This window comes from Phoenix dactylifera, chromosome 5, assembly GCF_009389715.1.
Source record: "Phoenix dactylifera cultivar Barhee BC4 chromosome 5, palm_55x_up_171113_PBpolish2nd_filt_p, whole genome shotgun sequence".
NCBI lineage: Eukaryota > Viridiplantae > Streptophyta > Magnoliopsida > Arecales > Arecaceae > Phoenix > Phoenix dactylifera.
Window position 1 is genome coordinate 11,182,730 of NC_052396.1, and position 5,639 is coordinate 11,188,368.

Genomic DNA, 5,639 nt, shown 5'->3' on the forward strand with positions numbered 1-5,639 from the left:
TTTTGCTAGTAATTGATAGGGTGCAATTCCCGAGGTTATCATACCTCTATTAGGACTCCTCACGGAGTAATCTCCAGAGCTTATTCAACGGGCATTCGGAGATTGACTGACACATAAGGATTGTGTTTAGTTTACATTCAAGTTATTGCTATATAAAAATTTAAAAAAAATTAAAAAAATAAAAAAATAGTAAATATATAAAAAAATTTTGCTTGCTCATTTAATCAGTACAACCTAATGACATTGCATAAACTTTAAAAAAATTATTGATTATTTGTTGCATTTAGTATTAAGCATTTGCATAAAATAATTTAAGGGCAGAATCCATTAAAATGATAAGGTCAGGAAGTAATTACCTGTCCTTAGCCCAAAAATCACCACCTTGCATATATATCCTAAGCCAAATTAAATTAAAATCAATTAGACATTGGCCTTAGGGTTTTCGAGCTCAATTAGGCTCTTGGAAAGAAGCGGCTGGAAGCCACTCCAGTGAGGATTTAGTAATTGGTGATGTCTAGGAAAGTTTTATAACAGTGAGAACTGTTATGTGTATTGTGGTATTGGTGTATCCCTTCTGGCACGACCACACACCCCGGGACTTTCCTGGTCACTGGTTACTGGATCGCTTAACTGGTAAGCTCAAGCTTAATCTGAAAGGGAGATTAGGAGCTGTCTAATCTAGAGAGAATTTCAGAAACTTTTTAACCGATAAATCTCTGTGTAACTAGATTTAAGAAGCTACTAACCTCACTTAATTCTAAGACTAATAGGGTCAAATTGTTGTGTGGTGTTGGTTGTGGTCATATGTGTCTAGCCCTTCTCTTCTCTTAGGATTTCATTTATTTTAGGAGTCAAATCTAATGAATTGTTGATAATGTATGCATGGTAGAAGGTCATTAAGGATAAGTTAACCCCATTTGATCCTGAGATTGACAGAACTTTTCATTACAACTTACGAACTGTAAACCAATCGTCAATCTCTACAATGGGTGAACATATTAGAACTTTGAATGAGTTGTTTGCACCCGCATCCGCTAGTCCCCCTACTTGCATATTATTACCAATTAATAATGCAGCCCAATTCGAGATTCGGGCTGCAACAATAAACATGTTACCCAAGTTTCATGGGTTCGAGAGTGAACAACCCTACATTCATCTAAACAAATTTTTGACAATCTGTCAAACATTTAGAAATCAAAACTTAGATGAAGAGGGTATTAAATTAAGGTTGTTTTCCAAGACTTTAGAGGATCGTGCTGCTGCATGGCTGTATTCCCTTGCTTCAAATTCCATCACATCATGGGAACAACTATCTAGGAAGTTTATGGCTAAGTTTTATCCCATAGTAAAAACTGAAAAAATTAAGGATGCCATCAGAACTTTTAGAGAAAAATCTGAGGAGGAATTTTTCCAACTTTGAGAAAGATTCCATGATCTTTTGGTCAAGTGCACAAGGGTAGGTTCATAAACCAAACCCCAGATCAAGCCTATGAATTTCTTGTTGACTTAGCTGAAAATGCCCAAAATTGGAGTAGCTATGGTGAGGAAGTAAATAGAGATGAGTTCAGATCTAGAAAACTAGGTAATTATGAAATCAAAACAGATTCAGAACTCAAAAATGTCATGTCCAATCTGGTGACTGGAATGAACAACTTAAGTAAAAAGTTTGATGCTTTCACTGTTTCCACTAGTTCGAGTTCATACAAAGAGTCAAATCCCGTTATGAAAGTGGATCACGAGTCATATAGTTTGTGTGTCTTGTATAACAGTTCGGAGCATCTAGTGGAGTGCTGCCCTAATCTGCCCACCATAAAGGCCGAGCAAGCAAATGCTCTAAATTCATACGGTGCCTTTAAGAAGCCCACTCCTAACTTGTTCAGCCCAGTTTACCACCCTGATAATAGGTTCCACCCAAATTTCTCATACAAGCAGAATGAACCTATTCAGCATCAAGGTAGTCCACCAGGTTTTCAGAACAACTTCCCCAGGATAGGTCCATCACAAATAAACCAACCATTGGTTCCATCTATACCTCCTTATAATGCCCCTATCCCACAGCAACCTTCACAATTAGAAACCATGATGGCTAATATGATGAAACAACAACAAGATTTTATCAAGCAACAACAACAGACCAATACAGCCCAAGCCCAGACTAACCAATTCCATGCGCAAGCGATTGCAAAACTTGAGGTTAGTCTAAGCCAAATAGCAAACTCTCTAGGGGATAGAAAGAAAGGTGAACTACCTAGTCAACCAGTGCCTAACCCTAGTAAACAACAAAATTAAGGTCAGAGAGGTCAGTATCAAATCGATTCTAATGGAAATCCGACCTATGAAGTCCAGGCAATTACCACTTTAATGTCTGGCAAGCAAGTGGATAATAAAGTCCAACTTCCTGAATATAAAAAAGAAAATAAAAATGAATCCGATAAGAACCCTATTCAGAAGAGGGGTCAAGAACAGGATAAATCAGACAAAAAGGAAGGACCCATAGAAACATACAAACCTAAGATTCCCTTTTCTAGTAGACTACAAGATTCACAGAAAAAATCTCAGTATGATGAAATCATGGAAGTCTTTAAAACTGTTCAAATAAATATACCTTTTCTCGATGCCATGAGACAAATTTCCCTCCTATACAAAATTCTTAAAAGACCTTACCACGGTCAAAAGAAAAACCAGCATTCCTAGGCAAGCTGTTATGGCTGCACAAGCCTCATCTCTCATTCAACAGCAGATTACCTTGAAATTCAAAGACCCTGGTTGCCCCACCATTGAAATAAAAATAGGAGAGACGATCATTCAGAGAGCCCTATTAGATTTAGGAGCCAGTGTGAACCTACTTCCCTACTATGTATACCAAAAGTTAGGTTTGGGAGAATTAAAGCCCACAAATATTACCCTTTTCTTAGCAGATAGGACGGTGAAGTACCCCAAGGGGATTGTAGAGGATGTAATAGTGAAGGTAAACGAGTTTTACTATCCTGTGGACTTCGTTATCCTTGAGACCGAACCTGTAATACATCTAGACATTCACACACCTATAATTTTAGGGAGACCTTTCTTAGCCATAGCAAATGCTGTGATCAATTGTCGAAATGGCATGCTGAAGTTATCTTTTGGAAACATGAAAGTCGAGCTTAATGTCTTTAACATAAATAAACAACCACCAGATGATGAAGAAATCAATGAAGTTGACATGATTGAAAGTCTGGTTCAGAAAACTTTCTTACAAACTTATGGTAAGGACCCTTTAGAGGCTTACCTTGCCCATTCCGAGGAAGGGGTCGAGCATGCGCTCCCCAATTCTGTTTCCCTTATGAGCATAGATCGTCATCAGCCGACTGTTCTGTTAGATGTATGCCCTAGAAGCCAATCTGGCTGACACATTATTAATTCTAGGGGCATAATTTTGTACTTGACTATTTATTATTAAATAAATAAAAGGCATCTTTTCATTCATATTGTTTATGTGTCTATGAATCGTTCAAGAAATTAATAAGATGATGATACATATTCTCAAGAGTTGAGAATTTGAGCCATGTATCATTGGTGATTAGTTTCTAAATGCTTCTGATCAATGGATCATCACGAGGACGGTGATCGATCCGATCAGTGCATAGATCACTTTCCTTCTGGATGGATGAGACTTGAGTCCACAGTGTAGGGACACTGAAGTGATAGTGCAGGTGCTTGTTAGAGAACAAGGGTACTGAGCGTGACCAAGACAAAAAGTCACTTGGATGTCTATCCACTCGTCAGTGACTTGCTTGATGTTGCAGTAGTGTGACTGGTCCTTTGACCTGCGGTGCTTCGGCTACTCACAGTGAGGTTATTGTAGTTTGACTGCACACATACATGGTCTCTAGCCATATGGATCCATGCAGTGTAGATTGGCTGCAGTAAGTTCACTGTAGGAGTAGGGTATGCACCTATATGGAATCTATCGACCTTGATAGATAAGGAGAGATCCTATGTGATTTATAAGACTGAGTTCGTAAGACCTCGGCCGGGGCAGTATGCACAGTGGAGAAAGAGTTTTCCACTCTCGAACTTAAGTCGAATAAATTTTGACATATGACAGACGAAGGGGTTTGACGAGTTATCCATGACCTCCGTCTTGTAGGGATCCACGATAGAAGGACTGTAACACATGACAACTGCACCTAGAGATTCATCATTCTATTCTGCTGGGTAGCCACTACATGCTGCTAGGTGTCACTGGTTGATGGTGGGACTCATAGGGATTATCTTGATGATCGATAAACCCTAATGAGTTGAGTTGGAATCGTTCCAACCCATTGAAAGGAGTTTTCAATGATACTGAGATGGAGATCTCAATATGTCTCATTACCAGTCAGATTAGAACCTATGAGGTCACACACATTAGAGGTTCTGATTATTAGGATTGTCGATTTGTGATTTGGAATCACAATGTCAATTGTCAATAAGATTGATGTACAAAATAACCCACTAAGAGTTAGTGAGTTAAATGGAAGAATTAAATAATTATAATTAGATTATAATTAAGTTTTTTATTGCTGATTAATTAAGTCAAATTATGATGGGTCTGATCCAAAAGAAATTTGACTCAAATCCTAGTCAAGAGTTGGCTAGATCGAGTCCCAAAAATCCTACCTAAATTCAGCCTTTTTCTTTATATGGAGCCTCTCTTTTAATGCCCTATTTTGAGGAGTCAAGGGGCAGCCAAGAGGGCAAGAAGGAGCGTGGACCCCTCTCCTTCTTTGCTGGGAGCCAGCGCCCCTTGATTCAAGGAATCAAGGGGCCCGCCAATGCCAAAAAAAAAAAAAAAAAAAAGAGGAGGCGCCAAGGAATCCTAGTGGGACTAGGACCCTTGGCGCCTAGGGTTTTGAACCCTATAAATGGGAGCCCCACGTCCCATGCTTTGATGAGAAGAGCTTCTCCCAGCCGTGGGGCAGCAAGAAGGATTTTCGGGGATTTTTAAATCAGCAAATAGGGAGAGAAAAGAATAAAAAAGGTGAAGGGTTTTCTTCTTCCTTTTGAAGGCTGCACAAGGTGGGATCCTTGTTTTTTCTTCTTCTTTCTTCTTCGACATCCAAGAGAGGCTTTTGCAAGGAGCTAGCACCCCGGTGAAGCCCCATCTCTGATCTTCAGCAACCTCGTGTGGATACTTGTAGAGGCCGGACGTTTGTGCGGCTACAAGGAACCAAACCATGATCATCGGTTGCAGTGTTCTTCTACCCGCACAAAGGTGAAGATGAGATCTTCATTTGAAATTTTATATTTCTGATTTTCTAGTAGTTTAACAATTCATAATTAATTATTAGATCTTAGTTTAGTCCCCATCTTAATTCAAAAGGGTTCTGAATCGTTTTGATTCAGAAAAATTTTGAAATCTACCCGATCCTGTTCCGGCGTATGCGATGCACCGGGCCCGGCATGCAGATTCCGCCGCGAACGTCGCGCCGCTGTGGGGCAATCCAACAGTGGTATCAGAGCCATGGTTTTGGGGATCCAATTAAGATAATAGTTAATTAATTATGAATTAGTTCTGATTTTTTAATTATTATGCATGCTGAAAAATTCTGCGTGCTGAAATTTCGTGTTGCTGAAAATTTTCAGCATGCTGATTTTGTTAGATCGATCATGCGATG